Genomic DNA, 19630 nt, shown 5'->3' with positions numbered 1-19630 from the left:
ACTGACAGACACGTGTTTGTGTCTTCCAGGCCTCTCTGCATGCCGCCACAAAACTGGGATGTGGCATCTGAGAGGAGCACCGATGTGCACATGCAAACACACATCTGCATCCCACTCAGCTCCTGGTTGCTGTGCTTTCTCAATCCCTTTTCCTTTGTTTAGCCAGCCACAGTACTTCTTTCATGCCTCCAAAGCACAGGAGCAGATGGTTTGCAGGTCAGTTTAGGATGATGGTTCCCTTTTCCACTAGTGGCTCTCTTCAGCTGCTGAGGTCAGTGCTGAGTGTCTCAGAGATGAAGATCCTCCTTGTTCATCTACACACAACACCTCTGTGTCACTCTCAGCACCTATGAGAAATTCTGAGTCCAAATGCCTCTCTAAATTGCCCTCATGACCGTACTTTAACCCAAGCAGCACTTCAGGCCATAGTGGCTTTTCTAGGTTTGGCAGCATCTGTTAGTTTTGACCAAATGAGCCAGCTCCATCTCCACTCTACTTTGTACATGTGCCTTGCTGAGACCCAAAAGACTCTCTCACTTGTCCCCTTTCAGCCTAAATTATTCATCTGCTGTAATGCACAATGGATGTTTGTGGGAAGAGGCACGCAGGTACAATTGAGCAGTGCCGAGGCACTGACGTTACTAGCAAGCTGAAATTGCCTGGATGCAGGGGCCAAGCTTGGCTGAGAGAGACAGGAAACCTCTACTCCTTCAAAGCACTTCAGAAAAGTGAATGGTGGTGGCACCAGTGAAGGCAGAGGGGAAGAAAAGTCCCTCGACTTTTTGGGGCTGAGGTGGCAGTGGGGACTTCCCCACGTTTGTTCTGGCTCCTCTGATGCTGCCACATGGACGTGGATGTGGTGCAAGCGTGGGGAGGTGGGGGTGTGTGGAAGTAGGCGGCTTTGGGGAGTGGAGAGCTGGCATGTCAGAGTAGCGGTGTGGAAAGTTACAGGCACTGGGAAGGGGCTGAAGCTGCTGGGGCACGCAGTGTGTGTGAGGGCAGGGAGCTCCTGAGGGAGGCTGTTGCAGTGTGCGCTCCACTGACCCACACTGGGGTGTATCTACACGTGCTGGAAGCCCGTGATGTCCGAGAGCACAGGACAAGAGCTTAAGGGACTCCTTCCACACTTCCTCCTTGTGCCCGGGGCTAGACCCGACTGCAACCCCTGCACTGCCTGTGTCTAAGCCACGCCTATGCCAGCCTTTTTTCTGCCTGTGAGCTCTTCTTTTTTTATCTGTGCCACCACTGCTCCAATGATCTCAGTGCAGCCATGGACCCCTATGCCATATAATCTACAGCTGCACCCACACCCGGCTGCTCTTCCCCGCTGCAAAGTCCATGCTTTCCCTTGCCTCTCCCATTTCCCGGGGGCACACAGGTACGCTTGCTTGCCCTGATGTCCATCCCTGATTGCTGTCCATCATCGCTGGCAGCATCACGCTGTGCCACCGCCGAGCTTGTTAAACAAGGCTGGCCGAGCGCTCGCTGTGCTGTCCCTGGTGCTGGGCCGATCTCCCTTCGTTCCTTTGCCCCTTCTTACCCACCTCGTGTATCTCTTTGTCTTTCCTGGGGCCTGGGGGAAGCTGGCGCCTTCCTAGCCAAATCTCTGCTTCCCATAAGGGTTTATGTACTTCGCCACGCTTAGGTTTTGCAGTCACATCCCCTGATGCCACTATCAGCCAATTTCAGAGCACTCGGGGCTGTTGGGACTGTGCACTCTTCTTTGCATGCAAATTATGCACATCTAACACCAGAATGGAGGGGAAGAGAAGGGATGAGCGCGGATGCTTTTGCAGGCTTTCTGCTCCAGAGACTTTGCCCCTCAGAGCGGCAGCTCCAGTCTGTGGACAAACACATGGGAGATTGTAGAATGGGCAGAATTAGAGAAAGTGCAGGGAAAAAAAAACAAACAGAAATCTTACTTAGAGATGGAGTCAGTTAAAGCAGATTTGGTGTGGCAGTGGAGTGTGTGCGTGTGTGCATATGCACCTGTGCACTTGCACAGAATAATACAGCTGTTCCAGCTTCATAACTTTAAAAAATGTGGGATTTTTTTTGTGGGTTTTTTGGCTCTTTTTAATTTTTTTTTTTTTTTTTTTTGGGTGAGTGGTGTTGCTGTCTGTGTTTCATGTCTAGTTTGTGTTTGTCTGCCTGTGTTGGATGTTGATGAGTATTTTTGTTTTCCATGTGACAGAATATGTCTGGTAGTTGCTGGGGCTAATGTTTAGGATCCAGAAGGATGCTATGCCACTGTGTGGGCTGAGTTTAGGTAGGTAGCAGTATCTGATCCAATCAGTTTGTATGCTGCAGGCAATTCATAAGCAGAGTATATTTATGTGTGATATACAGCCACTGGTGCTTGCTTGACTTATGTTCCTGAGTGCATGAGGATGTTTTATGTGCCCTCATTTTCTTACAGATACGTCATTTGCTACTGTGGTGCTTGCACTGATACGGATGTGTGTGTGCGTGCACATGGCACTTTTTCTGGTCTCTGCTATGGGAGTGGGCTCATTAAACGCTGTGTGTTTGTGCAGTGATAGTTTCAGATAAGGGATCAGGAGCTGGTGTGTGGTAGACATGTTTGGGTATTCCACGTGCATTTGTGCAGGGATCACTATTTGCTGTGCTGTATAAAAATGTTTTTGCTGTGCACTCATAGGAGGGGTGGAATAGGCTGGGTGGAGATGATGTGGTGTTGTGTGACGGCTGTCTGAGTTATCACGTGTGCATCTTAATACAGATGTGCAGCTTTGTAGGTAGGTGCAGGCTGTATGTGGAGAAGCACCTCATCCTTTAGAGCAGCTCTGAGTTTTTAGGGGTTGTATGCAAGGTGCTGTGGAAAGACCAGTGAGTAAATGTGTGTGTGTGTGTGTGTGTGTCCAGTGTGTGTGTGTGTCCTGAGTGTGCAGTGTCCTTGCAGGGGGTGTGGGCTGGGAGGTGGCGTGCATACGTGCGTGCGGCCGTGTGTGTAGGCACACTTCACCTTCTCCCGGTGCAGCTCCGTCAGCACCTTGCCCTGTGCTGGGTCAGGTGCTCTCAGCTTTTGTGTGCAGTGGGACAGCCAGGCTCTTAGCACACAGGCCAACCTCTTTCCATCCTTTCGGTCTCTTTCCATCTGGCTGTCTGTCTACTCTGCTGCCCGTGTCCAGTTGTCTGTTCCCATAATCACCGATACGCCCTGACTAGCTCACACCCTACACTGCCTGTGGACTCAGCAGCTGTGCATCTCTCCGTCCCTCCCACACACACACACATTCACACACACACACACACCCTGGATCTTCATATGTGGCATATTCAGTTGCCATTGGAAACCTAAGAAAGAAGTGAATCTACCCTCCAAGTCTTAAGCTGGTGGTTTTTTTCCTTTTTTTTTTTTTTTTTTTTTTCCCTCCCCTTTCCTCCTCTCCTCACAGAAGGCGAAGTCATTCGCAATGAATCCATGGCAGCTTCGATCGAGCGGTGAGCTGGAGCACCCACTCCCAGGCCACTCCTTCACGTGACTGAACAGAGACCTTTCCCAGCACTCGCCAAGGAGAGCAGAGCCCTGGATTTCCCTCCCGCGCACCGGGCACCCCCAGCGCAGGCACTGTGAGGTAAGCCAAGCCCGGCACCTCTGTCTGTGCCTCTCTCCATCCTGCCCTCCCTCCCTCGCCTTGCTCGTTCCCCAGAGGTGTGAGGGAGGAGAAGGGCAGGGGTTTCTGGTATGCTGTGAACAAAATCCAGGCTCTCATCAGCGCCCTCCCCACAAAGGAGAGCCGCTGGCTCCCCTCTGAGCCCCTTCCCTTTCGGCTCTGCATGCGTGTGCAGGGAGGGGTTGTTTGCAGAGCAGCCGAGGGAAGCTCTGCGGGTGCCCCGCACGCAGTCCCGAGTGCATTCCTCCCCTTTCCCATCCCTCCCTGGGCACGCACACACACACCTGTCTGCTCTTCTCCATTCGTCATTTTCCTCCACCTCCCCTGTTTCCCGGGAGAAGGGGCAGCCAGGCTGGCTCTGCTGCAGCCTGGCCAGCGGCAAAGCTGGGCCCCGCAGCCCTGGCCTGGGTCACCTCAGTGATACAGCTTGCAGCAGAGCAGGAGTGGGCATCATGCTACTGGGAGCAGGGCTTAAGAGAGGAGGATTCCCCCTCCCTCCTCATCTCACAGATATTTTGGGGATTCCAATTCCCCACAGAAGATGCTGGCCTCCATTTCCCAGGCAGGTACCTCCTCTGAATACCCAGTCCAGCCTGCCACAGCTTTTGGGGTGATGGGCATGCTCTTTGTCACTGCTTATCTGCTGTCCCCTGGTGCTCCTTCTCAACTGGAAGGGATGTTTTCCTACTGGAGACGGTGTGTTTCATAAGCTGGGAACGCCGTGTGCCCTGCACAGGCAGAGAAGGGGCCCTGTGCCGAGCCTGACCCATTTTTGGGGCGCAAAGCTCTTGGGAGCACCTGAAAAGGCCTCCTGCTGCCTGGGGCTGCCCTCAGTGCCCCTTTCCTCAGCTCCTCTGCAGGGAAAGCAGGAAGATCAGCTGCACTGTTTCCAAGCCATGTCTCCGTGCTGCTGGAGCTGCTGTGGTATGGGGATGGGAGGGGAGCAGCTGTTTCTCCCAGTGCCTGGGCAGGCCCAGACGCGCTGACAGCCCTCAAGGAGCACGAACGTGCCTGGAGATGCCTCTCCCCAAAATAGACCCTCAAGCAACGAGCTGCTGGCAAAGCCAGCTCAGAGGAGTGGATTTTAAAGGGGAGGTCCGGGAGTTTGCAACCTGCCAGGCTGTGGTTTCAGGCTCTGCACAGACTCTGACAGAGACCAGAGTTTTTCTGAGTCAGATTTTGGGAGCTGTTGTATTTATCTGAGGGGAAGGGACTAGCAGGGTCTGTGCTACAGTGTGGCCCCAACAGTGGTGCTGGTGCGGTTTCCCCTGAAAGAGGTGATGGGTTGCTCCCCTCCTGCCCAGGTCCCACACAGTGATGCTGACAAGGAGGGCACATCTTCCACTGCATCTTCCCGTGCATCTCTCTGCTGCCACTGCAGGACCCTGCCATCAGTTTTCCCCATCTGCACTTCCTCAATGCCCCTTGACCCACTGCTCCAATACCTACCCTTCTACACAAACTGCTGCCTTCAACTTCTCTTTGGTGCCTCTTGCTGTTTTCCTTCCTTCCCTGGGGTGCCCTGAGCCCTGCTTTTCCCTCTTTGAGCACCCGTTCCTCACTTCTCCTCCTTTGTGACCACCGTGTCGGGCAGGAGCAGCTTTGGTCAGCCTTGGGAAGGGCTGTGCTGCCCAGTGGGGTTGTTTCTGGATGTTGGTGCCAGCTGATGATACTGTGATCTTTTTCCCATGTGGTTCACACCCTCCGGTGTGCCGTGCACGTGTTGCGGGTGACAAGTGACCGTGGTGTTGTTGATGTGTCGCTCTTCCTCTTGGCCGGAGCCTGGCAGGGAGCGTGCCCATGCAGCCACACTCAATGTCATGGCTGGAGAGTTTGCAGAAAGCAAGCTCTTCCCATACGCAGCCTGCAAAGTCATTTGGCATTGGTTACATCCCTCAGTCCTCTCAGGACGTGGCTTTGGCACTGACTCAGGGTGGACAAGACAATAAATCCAGCTCTAGGGAGCTTGGTACTGGGTCAAAACTGCTGCAGATACATGGTAGAAAATGCTGATCCAGTATGAATTCACGCTGCTGTTTGAGAATTGTTTAGAAAACAATGTCGGCTTAACTCTGTACTGGCAGGATTTATGTTGTGTTGGGTATTATCTGTCTGCACAACCCTATCTTGGTTCTGGCTCGAGTGTTGTTTGTGTGCCACATCTGGCACGTGCTCCGGATCGTGCGTGCTACGGCTAATCTGACAGATGTAATTGCACGCTGCAGCCAGCCTGGTTCAGTCCCTCCTGACAGGCAAGCCAGTCTGAAAGAGGGTTAAATTGCAGTCTGGGAGCAAGCCATGTCCCCCACCAGGCAGCATTGGTTGTGAGGAGGGCAGGAATCGTGCTGAAGAGGAAGGAAGTTTTGTCTCAGCAGGAGGATGTTGTTCTCCAGCCCTGACCGCTCCACAGGTCAGTGCACAGGGCCCAGGCATTATCATTATCATGGGATCACTGTGATCATCAGTGAGGCTGAGCCAGCCCCACTGGAGGCAGGTGCTTGTTTGGGACAGAGTATGAGTGCAAACCCTCGCTGTTACGCTGCAGGGACTTTGTCCAGCTCTGTCAGCTTGTCTTGCTGAGGGAGGTAATTTTGTTTGTCCTGAAGGGCCAAAGGACAGGAAGGTGGTGAGAGGTGATTTGCCTCATGCTTTTGTGTGGATGTGTGCAAGTCTCTGGTGATTAGGAGGAGAATTTGTTGACCAGGTTTAGCCGTCTGAAGTCAGTTTTACTATAAACCCCAGCAAAATGAGTTTTGGGGGTTAAAGTCAAGAGGTGACACTGTCTACCAAACCTTGTTGCTAAGGGTCCTAATCCTAGCAGACTCTCCCACTGGTCACCATGCTGTGCCACAGTTTCCCCTATCTTTACGTGGAGCAGGCAGTAGCCACAAACACAGTGGGAGAGGAGGGGTTTGGGGAGTAGGGATGTGAAGGAGCAGCACTTCAGGCTGCACGAAGAGATGCTGTGGGGAAAGGGAGGTTCAGCCTGCAGATTCCACTGACATGGCTGAGTGCTGTCATTTGCAGGGGGCTGGATGCCGGAGGAGAATCCCTAATGACCAAGGGGCTGCGTGCCAGGGCCAAGGCAGCGATTCACTCAAGCCTCTGTTTGTTTGTGAAGAGAAAGGGAGTTTGTGGCTTGTCACTTGGGAAACAGAGTAGAGATTCAGTGGAGAAGGACAGGCTTCTTGGCTGGGCCTCCCTGAGCAGCCGTGCCACGTGTCTGTGTGTGTCAGGGGACTAAGGGGACCCTGGTACAGGCCATGACTTGCAGCTGGCCATCCCCAGCCCCCGTCATTCCACCTCCCCCTTGCACCCTCTGCACAGCCACTGCCAAGCAGCTGAGGACAGCCCTAAGACACACACATACACATGACAGACCAGTGCATGTGAAGAGAGGGAGGCAAGTTAAAAGCCTTGCTAGAAGAGCAGCTGGATGGGTTTCGTGCTACCTCCCTACTTGGTTTATGGCCTGTGCAGTGGAACTGCATCTGTGTGAGTGTCCATGTTGCTTTATTCCAGCCCAAACGGGCACTTCAAGCAGGGCTGTGTCTGGTGTGTGGGGAGTCTTGTTGGGCTAATTCAAGTCATAAAGAAGACCTCTTTCTCCCCCAAGTTCCTTCTCTGTGTCATCCCAGTATGAGCCCTCGCTTGCTTCGTAGAGATGGAGACCTGCAAGCAGCAGAGGGAGGCGTTGCAAAGGGAAAGGGGAATCCAAGACACACAGAGTACGGAGGGGATGCAGATACTGAGGTGAGAAAGAGGGAGGACCTAAGAGAAAAAGGACGGAAGCAGCAAAGGTAAAAAGGGGTGGAGAGGGAGGCAGAAAGAGATCAGCATGTCCCTGCAATGACAATGTGGTATGGAAGTATCTTATATTGATATTACAGGATAGAGTTTGACCAGACCCCATTTGTACTGGGCAGGGATGTGGTCTCAAAAGCTCTGTGGCAGGAGGACCAGCTCTGTACAGTAAACTGCTCATCTTCTATCCACCTCTTTAATTAAGGCAATAGCCAGCCTGTGATTGTCCTTCTTTGAGATGTCTTCTCCTTGTGCATGTTTGTCTGCTCCCAATATGGAGGAGGGAACAAGGCTGAGAAATCCCTCCTCGTGTCCTCTGTCCTCCTGGCCCTCGCCCCACGGAGCCAGAGGAAGTGAATGTGCTGCCCAGCACTGCTGAAATTTGCCTTGCTCTGTACTGGAGAGATGCTGGTGAGGTCTTAGAGGGAGGCACAGACTTGCCCTTAGATGGCTCCCCAGAAAAACTTATTCCTACATTACCTCACAGAGGCAGTGTCTGCAGGGAATGAATTCAACAAGCTACACAATTTTTTTCTACATTTTTTTCTCTATTTTTTTTTTTCCTACAATTGCCCCATCAACATGTCCCACAAGAACTGAACAGCAATTAGATTAAGAGGGATTTATGGAAATTTCCTCTTTTACAAAATATGTGTCCATCAGGTAAGGCAGGTATGCCAAGTCTGTAACAGGGTAGGTAGATTGCATACAATTTCAACATACAGATGTTCTCAGTGTCACTTTTGATGGGGGTGTGATGGTTTCCAGAAGCTGGAATGCCAGTGCTGGCTTGCAGCCAGGTCGACAGTTGAACATGTATCCACAACTGGTCTTGTGTTCATTGTGACATAAAACCTGTGGGTGCTTCTTTTCCATCTCAAGCTTCCTCCCTGACTCTCTGTTGCAGGAGTGGCGGAAGGCATGGCTTAAAGTGAGTGGCACATCAGGGCCACCGGGCTGTGCCTCGATCTCAACTGTCATGCCTTTTAAAACCAGCCAGCATGGTGAAATCTATGGAGAACCAGTCTGGCACAAAGGGAGAAATGCTCATATAATGGGGCTACTTATTTGAGTTCTCCAGCATTGCCCATTACATTTCATGTCTTGTGGCTGATGCAGTTGAAAGGCAATCACTGGAGCTAACAGCCCAGTATTGTTCTGCTCACCTTCTGATTTACTTCCTTTCATCCTCGCTGGGTTTCATCTCCTCCCAGGTTCATGCATCCCCCAGCACTGAGGTCACTTTCTTTTCATCACACCTTAGGCTGTATATAATCAAGCTAGCACTGTTCCTGCCCTGAATCTTCTGGGGTCAAGATGGAAATCACTATTCAGCAAGAGACCCAAACAAATGAGCAAAACTAGCCTGGTTGGTCAGAACAGGGTGGATGTTATCCAAGAAAACTCGCATTGATCAATTCCAGTCACCTCCTGTGCTTAAAGTGACTCAGTATCTCCATTTTTAGGATGTTGCTGGGGAGCTGAATTCTCTTATGATTTCTCTTGTATCAGCTGTCCCTACCAACAGTATTTGTGAGATTCTTTTCCTATATCTGCTTAGATGAGGATCTGTTGGAAAATGTGCTGGTAGAATAATGGGTGCCGGGACAAAGGAACTCATATTAAAACCAACAAACCCAGTGAAAAAAAACCCCAACAACTACAAAACCTCCACCCCCCCCTTCCCTGAACAATAAGTTATCAAGTCCAGATGGTTAAATCCGAGAGTTTGGAAGGAGCTTAAGTGATTGAGCTGCTAACAAAAATATGCAATCTCTTGTGAAAAAAAAAACCCCACGCTACTGATTTGGGGAATTGGAGAAGACCAAATGTTGTACCTATATTTAAAAAAAGGCTTCAGCGATGATCCGGGGAATTAAAGATCAGTAGGCTTTGCATCTGTATCTGGTAAACTGGTGGGAATGATAATTAAAAAGTGCTTGAAGACATCTGGAAGACTGTGGTCTGATCGGGCCTATCCAGCGTGGGTTCAGCAGGGGAAAACTGCATCATGCTAATCTCCTACAACTTTTTGAAAGTGTCAATAATGCAGTGGATAAAGGAGAACCAAGTGATATAACGTATTTAGACTTCCAAAAGGCTTTTGAAAGATCCTACACTTGAGCTGCTAAAGAAGCTAAGTAGTCAGTGAGAGACAAAATATTGACATAGATCAAAAACTGAGTAGGAGACTGAAAGAATGAGGGGATTAAACAGTCAGGTTTCACCACGGCAAAAGGTTAATGTGGCCTCCAGGTTCTCTTCTAAATCCTTTGTGATTTACCTTATTGTTTAATGAATTGGAAAGGTGGGAGGAGAGATATGCCGTATGGAAATCAGCAGATGAGACAAAATTATTATGTTGTCTGTGGACAGAAAGGGCTGTGGGAAATGCCTGGGAAAGAGAACTAAGTTAAATGAAAGCACTGTGCTCTGATGAATGGAACTGAATATTGGTATGTTCAAAGTAATGTGTGTTGCAGGGCAGACTCAAAACTCTTTAGATACCCAAAAGGTCCTGAATCAAGAGTATCAGCCAAATGACAGTGAGGGTGAATGTCTTTGCAGAGCTCTGCCCCATGCTGTGATGCCCTTGAGAAGGCAAATCAGCTGTTTGGATGCACAGGGTAGAGAGGGCTCTGGAAGAGCTCTTGGTACACCTGCAGTGCTGCTTCATTTGGAATTGCAAGCCAAACCCAGCTCAGCCTGTTTCTGAAGGGATGCTGGAGAACTGAAGGGCCTGTGAGTGGAAACAGAAAGCCAATGAACCCCCTCAAGTGAAGATATGGAGGAGACAGGGGTTGTTGGTGTCAGATAGCAAACTGGGAGTGTATGGTGGGAGGGAATAAAATTATGAGATGTATGAGGATATCTGTCCTTCCTTTCCTCATCACCTAGGAGTGAAGGAATGCAGAGTAAAATTAAAATGTATGGGATTCAGGTTCACAGGGTTGAACTGTGGAGGTCTAAAACATAAGAATTTGTCAGGTCCAAGTATTTAGAAAGGTTCATAGTGGGCTTGTGTTTTGTGGAGAACAAGAGTACCCCAATGAGTTTTAACTAAGGATGAGCTCAGTTTTGGAGTCTGAACCTTCAGGTTCAGTCTTCGGAGCCTATATTAGCCTGCAACTTAGGGCAGCAAATAAGAAAATTGAGACGGGAGTACATCGTCCCTCATTTGTCTGCTTTGATGTTTTTCCACCTTTTCTCCCCCAGAGTCAGGTGATGTTTTTCCTGAGAGCCAGTGTGGACATTTCTCTGACCTGGAATGGTTGTTCCCTTGTGTACATTTTACCTTCTGGGACATGAGAAGTGAAATTCTGTTCATGTCTCATCATGTTGAAGTCCATAGTATGAAGGAGAATTTTCATCATCTGAGTTTGAACTCGGTTCCGGGGAAAACCAAACCCCAGCCCTGCCACAGAAAAGGGGCAAACCCACCTAAACTCATTGTATTGCCTCAGATCAGAAACCTAACCTGCAAAGTTCCCAGACATTCCTGGGAGATTGCCCATGCTTTCATCTTCCACCTGAACTATGGATGCAGGAATCAGTGCCAGGATAACAGGGTATCCAGCAAACTTTCCAATTTCCAGGCCAAGCTGGATCCCAGAATTAAAAATCTGATGGGGCTGAAGGGAGAAGAGAAATCCCTGAGACTTTGGAAACCCTGAACCCTTATTTTATTACTTCCTCCTCTCTTCAGTGTAAGAACCTGAGTCTACAAACATCCAGTCTTCTCTGTCCAACAGCATTCCCTTCGCAGGAGCATGGTCCCTGATCTTGTTATTTCTTTTTTTAAAATTTTTTCTGAGTCCATGATATAGGATGCTGAAATCTTCAGCACCTTGGCTAACTTAGCCTGTTTGATTTCTGGCTATTTGTGTGTTGCTACAACTGTGTGTGTAGCTAAACACAAATCCCAGACTCATTGTAAGTACGTCTCCTTCCTGGACAGGCCATGAGGTGTGAGCAGACTGGCTGCTTGCACAGGGAAATGTTTTTAAGCCAGATAAAAACCCACTGGGGATCATCTTTGCATGCTGCTCTTTGCTGGGTCTCTGTGAGCTCTCTTGTATTCTTAGAGCTGTGATTTGTTTTGGTGGGTGGCTTGCAGCTGCACCCACCGCAGCTGATGTGGATAGAGTGGGAGCAGCCAGGCTTGTGTCCCAGTGCCAAGAGACCTGGGGTCAGTGTCACACCTTTCCACGTGGTTAAAGTTCCTGTGAGGCCAGAGGGAACTTTGGCAGTGTGTCAAAGCTGACATCACCACAGCCCCAGCAAACCTCTGGGGTGGAAACAACATCTTCAACACCTCTCCTGGAATCCAGGAGCTGGGGACTGTGGGGGCTGAGAGACACTGACGTCACCCATGCTGCGTGCCAGCAACCCCAAGGCTCTGGAGATGGCTTGATCATCACTACTCTATTATAGCACCTAAAAAGACCTCTGGGATCAAAAGATGATTGCATCTCTCTGCTCTATTACAGCAGCCAATGAACCTCCAGGGCCAAAGGATAAATGCACCATCGCTGGAGTATTATAGCATTTAGAAACCTCAGTCACTGACTCACAGCTGTCTGACCCCTCCACCACAACCACTTCCAATTTGTCTCGGCACCCAGCCACCTTCTCTGCTGAGGTGTAGCTGGATAATCCTTGTGTTTGTACAGTGCCTGCCTGCGTGCAGCACTGAGGTGAGACCACACTCCCTTCTCACTTATTATGGCACGGGGGGAGCGCTGGTGTTGTGCTGCGTGTGCCAGACCTTTGCTCTGTGAATGCAGCAAGGCAGCAGGGAAATAAACCCCTTTAACACAGCATCTATGAACCTCTGGTACTGCTTTGACGTGGCAGGTGATCTGCTCTTGCCTGGTACAGGGAGGGGGCTCTTCTCAGACTGTTAGAGGTGTTTCAGAAGACAGCTCAGCCCCTGGCAAGGGCCATGTTGCACCAGTAACTCGAGCTTACTAATGGCAAGGGGGATACTTTGAATGTCTGGTCAGTGATCCTGGCGTTTAGAAAGCATGAATTAATTTCTCAGACACCCTAGAGAGGTGGCATTCTGTCATGTTATGAACATGACTTGTAGATTCTAGGGAAAATCCTAAAAGCTTTTGGTAATAGAGGTTTTAGTGAGTTTAATGCCGATGGAATTAAAAGTCTCTAGGCGCTCGTTGTGAATGGATTTACATCGGGGAGATTAGAAAAGGGAAAACATTATTGGTGTCCAGAAAACTCAGGAGAGCAGCTGTCAGCTGGTTTAGATATAGAGTTCCCCAGCGGGCAGGTGCCCTGGCAGCCAGACAACGCACACGCACACCCCGTGGGGCTGGCTCGCACGCTCACGGGCTGGGGACACGTCCCAGGGCGCTGTGGGCATGGCACATGTGAACATTCACAGTAGGATGTTTGCACTCACCAGTTTTATGGACACCCTGAAGGAGATTTAATGCAGGAATGGTCTCTTCATTTTGGCTGGCATCTCTTACACAACATGCTGGCCTTTCCCAGCATGTTCATTACTGTTCACTCCTGCTGAGGAGCACAGAGAAGCAACACCTGCCCTCCTCCCAGCCCACAGACACACCACTCTGTGCAAAGCAGTCTCTCATTCATGAATAAGCCTTTTACAGCCCCCTTTCTTCCCAGCAGAAAAGCACCTGGTGTGTAGCTATGAAATGTAGCTATGAAGCACTGTTAAAGTGAACACTGGACAGGATCCTTGTGGAATAATTTTGTGAGATTTAATAATTTTGTAGTAAATTTTGGCCAACTCATAAAATCCACCATTTTAAACTTGTCTGGGAGGCCTGGGGAGGAATTTCTATATTGGTCAATTTCTGCTCCTTTTTCCCAGGCCCTAATGTTTGCCACTGCTAGAGAGAGCATCCTGGAGGCAGATGGTGCTTCCCTGTGCCCTTAGACAAGTAAGGCATGATCCTGGAGGGTTTGGCCTTTCTTGAACTTCCCAGCAGAGGCTAGGTTGCTAAGGCTGTGCTCTTTGCTCAGGGATCAGAGAGGCAACAGAAGAAAAGACACCAAGAGGCCTATGGGGAGAATGAGAAAGGTTACGGCCTTAAGTACATGAGCTGGTTATGCTCCTCTTGGGAAGGCTCCAAGAGATGCTGTTCCCCTTGTTATTTCTCTCCAAAGTCCTTATCACTTGTTGGTGCACCTTTTTGAGAGCAAAGATCAGGGTTCATCCACCCTGGCCTTCTTTGTAACTGGTACATCATCAAGCTGAGGACTCAATTCAAATCCTGTTTTGAAGATCTCTATTTCCTCTTGCCACACAGGAGAACTCGCTGGGCGATCAGGCTTTGGTAAAGCACGGAGCTCCCTGCCCCAGGGAAGATGGGCAGACAGAAGAGCTGGTGCCTTGCCAGGGCATGCAGGTAATAACCTGACTTTATCAACTGAGTGCCCACAATCAAGCCAAGAGCAGAGTTACACTTTCTTTGTAGGGTGAAGAACAACACAGAGCAGGGTGCTGGGATTCATGTCATCCCTTTTCCTCCTGCACAGCATGGATCACTGCCTGTTTACTCTGAGGGGTCTGGGTGAGAGGGAAAGGCTGCTGGAGTGGTTGATATGCCCTCAAAACAAGGTGTCAGGTGTTGAGTACCAGGGGCAGGGCAGACACAATCCAGTGGTGCCCCTTCCAGTGAGTGGGCAGGTGCCACCAGGGTGTCCACACACAGGGAGGAGATGGGAGAGAAGAAACAGCTAGGAAGGAGGGTTAGCAGTCTCAGTGCCTCCACAGGTGGCTCTTCTTGTGCTGGCAGGAGGTGGTGGGAATGCAGGGAGTCAGGGAAGGAGGAAATGGAGAGGGCATGCTCTGTTGGCAGGTTGGCACCCCTCAAAGTAGTGGGGAGCCAGCAGGCCTTGTGGTAGTCAGCCCTTGGTTCTGGTCTCACCTTCATCAGATGGGAGATGCAGCTTGGAGAGAAGGGGGATTTTAAGTAAAGAATAGAAGCAAAAATACTAATATGGTGACTGGGGCTATGGCAGTGCACAGTGAGCACTCAGCAGTGATGTACCTGCAGGAACTGGAGCTGCTCCTGGAGCTGTGGGCCTAATCTGTGGTGGGGAGGGCAGAAATCTGTTGCTGTGACCACTGATCCCAGGAGGTGCCTGACCTGGCACTCCTGATGATACACTTGTCCTGCAGATGTGTTGCAGGGCAATGAGCTGCTGGGCATGCAGGCACTTGCCTGTAGATGGGTGCAGGGCCAGGCTGGGCTCACTTCTGCTCAGGTTGCATCAGTACTGATGGACCTGTGGACATCAGCAAGGAGATCCACTCTGGAATCCATTTTGCAACTGGCACTGCAAGAATATCTTTGTTCTTCCTGCATCCTGTGTGAAAGAGCTTCTAGCCCGCCATTGCCTTTCTTGAGGCATCTCTGTTTTTGTCAGTTTATCCACAAGTACAAAGAGAACATGGGTGCAAGTGTCCCCTCTGTGCCAGACAGCCGTGCTGGCTGTTGTAATCAGCTCATTCAGGCAGGATGTGTTCACCCCCTCTAAACAGTAGTCATTGTCTATTCCCAGGCAGAACGGTGCTTCTGGAGGACATCTAGCACAACTAACTCATCATGACAACCAGCAGCAACTTCAGGCTGGTTTCAGAGAGCTGTTTGTGGAATCACCTCAGCCCTTTAGCACAAGATGTACACTTGCAGCAAGCCCTGCTGCTGCACAAGAGAGAGGCTTCTGTTTCCTGCAAGTCGTGTGTCCCTGGCAAATGCTAGCCCATGAGTAACGTGCTCAACGCTGACAGGTCAGCGTGAGATGGGAGAAAGGGGATCTTTATCTCAGTGGGATCACTGAGAGCAAATGGGCTTCGCAGCAGTAAGGATGTGATGGGCTTGTCAGCTGCAGAAGACTGTACGTGGTCTTAAGGCCCTAGATGGAGGCAGGCTCATAAACATATGATGGGGCACACTCACAGCTTTCCTGGAGATGGGAGAAGTTATTTGAAGAAGTTATCCCCTAGGATTTTCAGGATCTGTCAGTTGCTTTCTGGTGATGAGAAAACCTGGCATGTTCCTGTTGGGACTGACTAGCAGAGATTCCAAGTCCTTCATTTGCATGATTAGCAGTGTTTATGCTCATTGTTTTTCCAGGGACTCTCCTGTGTGTGAAACTGTAGCCTTGCCACAGAGCACTGGGCTGAAGAGAGTGTAGTGGAGGCTGAGTGCACCTGTGATTTATGGGAAGATTACAACCTTGCCTGCAAATCCACGTGGATGTCAGCATGGTTTATATTATCTGCACCACAGTGGCATGTTACATTCTCACAACACGCAGAGGGTGAGAAGGGGCAGACTTTTCAGAGGGAGATGCCTCTGGGCATTGCTATTTTTTACTTCATCCTTGGAGCTGGTGAGCCTGGTAGTGTTGCAGGGTGACATGTATGAAGAAACCTGACACCAAGCTGGAGGACCTATGAGGCTGTATCATGATACAGCCAACAAAGTGATCTGCTTGCTGTTGCTTTGATGTGATCATGTGACAGTTTGATGCTTTATTCAAAGCACTGGTTACAACTTCCTTACCCTTCCTTCCCAAGCACTTCGAGGCCAACTAATTTATTAATAAATTAGAGGGATTAAAATAAACAGTGCTTTGAAAATCATTAGGCATCCCAAATGCCTGGAAACAAACAGCAGCTGAAGTAAAAATACAAAATGCAAATAGGCTAAGAACTGGGCCATAAAATATTGTATCCTAGCCCCGGGGCAGCTCTGGAAAGAAAAACTGTGTTTTTTTCCCTTGTCTCTTTGGGTTGGGACAGAGAAAATAGTACTGGGGTTCTGTGGATGACGAACAGTCCCTGCCCTAATTCCTTCAGTGGTACAGAGACTGCCCCACCAGTGACTTGACTGGCTGCAGAACAGAGATGTGGGGAGATGAGGCCACAGGCACCAGCCACGGGGCTGGAGCTAAGGCAAGATCTGAAGGCTACAGACTAGGGACCATCTGGGAGAGCAGCTGTCCTAGGCAGCTCCTTCTGCTACTCTTGGTCCTGACCCTCACCCTCCAGGCGCTGCATACCCAATTCTTTCCTCCTCTCAGCTCACTGCCTTTCTTACTCCAGCTCCTCTTTCCCTCTCTGAAGACCCAGAGACTGACACAGCTAATTCCTGCAGCATCCAGCTCATCTTCCCTCAGTAGTACCAAAGCCGAGCCCCTGCACTGGTGGCCACATAAGCAGGAATTCTGGCTGCTGCCAGAGCAATGAGAGACCAGGTTACACAATGACCTTTCCTCGTTCTGCATCCTGGCTGGGGTGATGCATTTATTGTTGCCAGCTGCCTTTTTCTTGTCAAACTGTGCCAGTTCACAGACATGCTATAGCATCACTGTCCCAGTGAGGAAACAGAGTCCCCAAGGACATCACAAAGGGTACAAACACTGGATGAGGGTATGGGTGATTATCTGATTGCTGTGGTGTTCTGGGTGATGTTTATATGGGGATTACTTGGAAAAGGAAGATTTAAAAAATGCATCAGAGCAACATACATGTCTTTGATGTGTTTAAAAACTGGTGTGGTCCTGCTTAAGAAGTGGAAGTAATGAGGGCAATCAGTCTCGGCTCAGTAGGATGATTTTTAGGCCGGAGAAATGAGAAGGAATCACAACTGACTGATGTTCCTGCCCAGCAGAGAACAAGGAGATCCAGTTTTCCAGGCAGTTGTTGCAGGTTGGTGGTGGTGAATGAAATATTCACCACCTTCAAGACTCAATCCTATCCATACTTGGAGAAGACGGTGTACTTGTGAGGAGGAGTAGGGGTTCAGCTGTGAGAAGTCTGCCTGATTCAGGAATTGCCTGGACCATCTTGAGTTTCTCTTGCGTGACAGACTTCTCAGGCATCACTGACCAGGGAGAAAGCAGTCAGACAATGAAAGAAAGCTGGCCTAGGAAAAGGCAGAGCCTGTCTGATAATTAAATACTTCTCCCTGCCTGGCCAGCATGCTGCAAGTGGAAGGCATCATGAGGCCAAGTGCCTGCCACTGCCAAGGGACTTTTCCCCTCCATACAGCCACTGGGATTTCTAATCCAGGCTGTATAGGACAATGCTGTCATGTTAGTAAAGGTATAACTCTCTTAGCAGTCTACCGGTATGACAGAGTCACAAAGAGAACAGTGTAGGCTGAATATGCACTCATGCTTGCTAAGCCTGTAATCCCAGCTTTGATTTTCTCTCCCTTTTTTCATTGTTATTATTTTATTATTTTTTCTTTCAATAATAAGTTCAAACTTAATAAGAGTGATTCATTAGTTGCCTGTTTATCTGTCTTTGGCATGGCGTCCAATTTGGATTGCACAGGGCAGAAAGGTGAGGTGCGGGGGGAGAAGGAAGAACTGGGAGATGAAGGGGGAAGCTGGAGAGTGCTCCTCTTTCCTCTCTCCATGGAAACTAATGCTGGTGTCTTTCTGTGAACCTGAATGTCTTGGCTGTTTTTTCCCCTATGGTCAGAAGAGGCTGGTGATCAGCTCTGTTCTCCCACTCTACTTAGATATTTGTGGGTTTCCTTGTAAAGGTTCAGCAGCTGTTAGCAGCTGATGGGAAGAGTTTGGTGGTCTGTGGGATGGGTGGAGGCAGCACACATGAGTGCCCTGAACTTGTCTGGCCTGTGCCATGGTTGTTATACTTGGATGAGACAAGGGTCAGTGATGGAGCTAAGCCCTGCCAAGACTGTGTCTTGCAACTGCATCTGGGACTGTGCCTGCACCTCCTTGAGTTTGATCTGTTTTTTCTGCAGATCCTAGCAGACCCCAGATGTTCCTCAGCCCAGGCAGTTGCAAGACCTGCTGTAGGGTGATTCTAGCACTATAATCTGTTTCTGCACCCTTTTAATTCTGTCTGCCTATGAACCTGACCACCTCTTCTTGGAAACTGCTCAGGCTGGGCAGCAAGATTCATCATTGGGCAGTAGTAAGAAAAAACAGGGAATTTCTGGATATGAGTGTTACCCAAGAGCTGCTGTTAAGGACTGCCTTGCGCTGTCCTTCTTGCTCTGGGCAGTCACTGGCCTTAGTCACACCTCAGCCAGTTTTACCCCAGGTGCCACTTCCAGAGTGAGCCTCCTCCCTCCTTGTCTCCAGTGGCAGGCACAGCCCTGCTGAACTGCTCTGGGCTGCAGGTGGCCGTGCTTGTGGCCGGGTGACACTGAACATGGGAGACATGGAGCAGGTCATCCGGAATAAGCAGTTAAATGTGGGCTGGTGCATAGGAGGACAGTGAACAGGAGAGGGCAGAAAGGTTAGGAAAACTAACTTTAGTTAAAACTAAAAATTGTGGAGAAACATTAGAGTAGCCTTTTGTTTCACCTTGGTTAAATAATGTGTACTTGTGATTCACCGTGGCAGGACTGGTCCTGGCTCCCAAAGAGCTGTGTCCAGGTGACCCATGTGTGGTGCTGAGACTGCCTGGCATAGAGAAGACAGCTCTGTCTGAAACCAAGGGAAGCTGTGGGGCATTCTGGCAGCTTGTGGGGTGGTGAGTGATGGCAGGCAACATGCTGTCGTGCAGGATCAGCGAAACACTGCTCATCTCTCAAGCCGTCTGCTTCTCTTGCTCTTTGTGAGCCTCTTCTCACTTCTCGTTTTCATGTGCTCATATCACCTCTCTTTTCTTTCCCTCACTTTCTCTCTCTGCGTGGTGCATGGCCCAGTGACTATAATCCGTGATAACTCTCTATTCTCTCTTTTCTCTTCCTCACCAGCTTTCTCACTCATCCTTTCTTCGTGTCTCTCACTAACACTCTGTTGCTCTCCCTGCCAATTTATTTTTCTCTTTCCTCCCACACTCTGTCCCCGTTTCATCAATCTCAGCACAGTCCTGTTTTTCACCGGGGCTGCTGTTCCATGTTTACTCCGGTGGAGGGAGGGAGGGCGGGCAGGTGTGAGGGTACAGTAACAGGTAGGAAGCAGGAGAGCTGAACTGAGATCTCCTTTGGTGACCATGGCTGAATCACATCGCACATTCGGTGGCCTGGCTCCTTTCCTTTGACATGGGAACACCCAGCTACGAGTGAAATCTGCGATGCTTGGAGCTTGTAGGACCAAGGTCTGTGAAGCTCCTGGAAGTGGGCTAGAGCTCTTTGGGAGCCTGTGCAGTTTTTGTTTGTCTCAGGTGTCCAGCTAAGCCCTTGTGCCCAGACTGATACGAT

The 19630-nt window shown here is 49.8% G+C and overlaps 1 long non-coding RNA gene across 1 annotated transcript in view; it reads left to right on the top strand.

Annotated features, from left to right (window-relative positions):
* Positions 1 to 19630, top strand: part of LOC148184298 (uncharacterized) — a 49276-nt gene that overhangs the window by 13225 nt on the left and 16421 nt on the right. The window contains exon 2 of the long non-coding RNA XR_015772446.1: positions 3420 to 3599. This is a non-coding gene — a long non-coding RNA (uncharacterized LOC148184298). The remainder of the gene's footprint in view (positions 1 to 3419; positions 3600 to 19630) is intronic.

This window comes from Pseudopodoces humilis, chromosome 5, assembly GCF_049639895.1.
Source record: "Pseudopodoces humilis isolate 2021_Gansu_Grassland_sample_001 chromosome 5, ASM4963989v1, whole genome shotgun sequence".
NCBI lineage: Eukaryota > Metazoa > Chordata > Aves > Passeriformes > Paridae > Pseudopodoces > Pseudopodoces humilis.
This window is presented reverse-complemented; position numbering and strand designations above follow the sequence as displayed.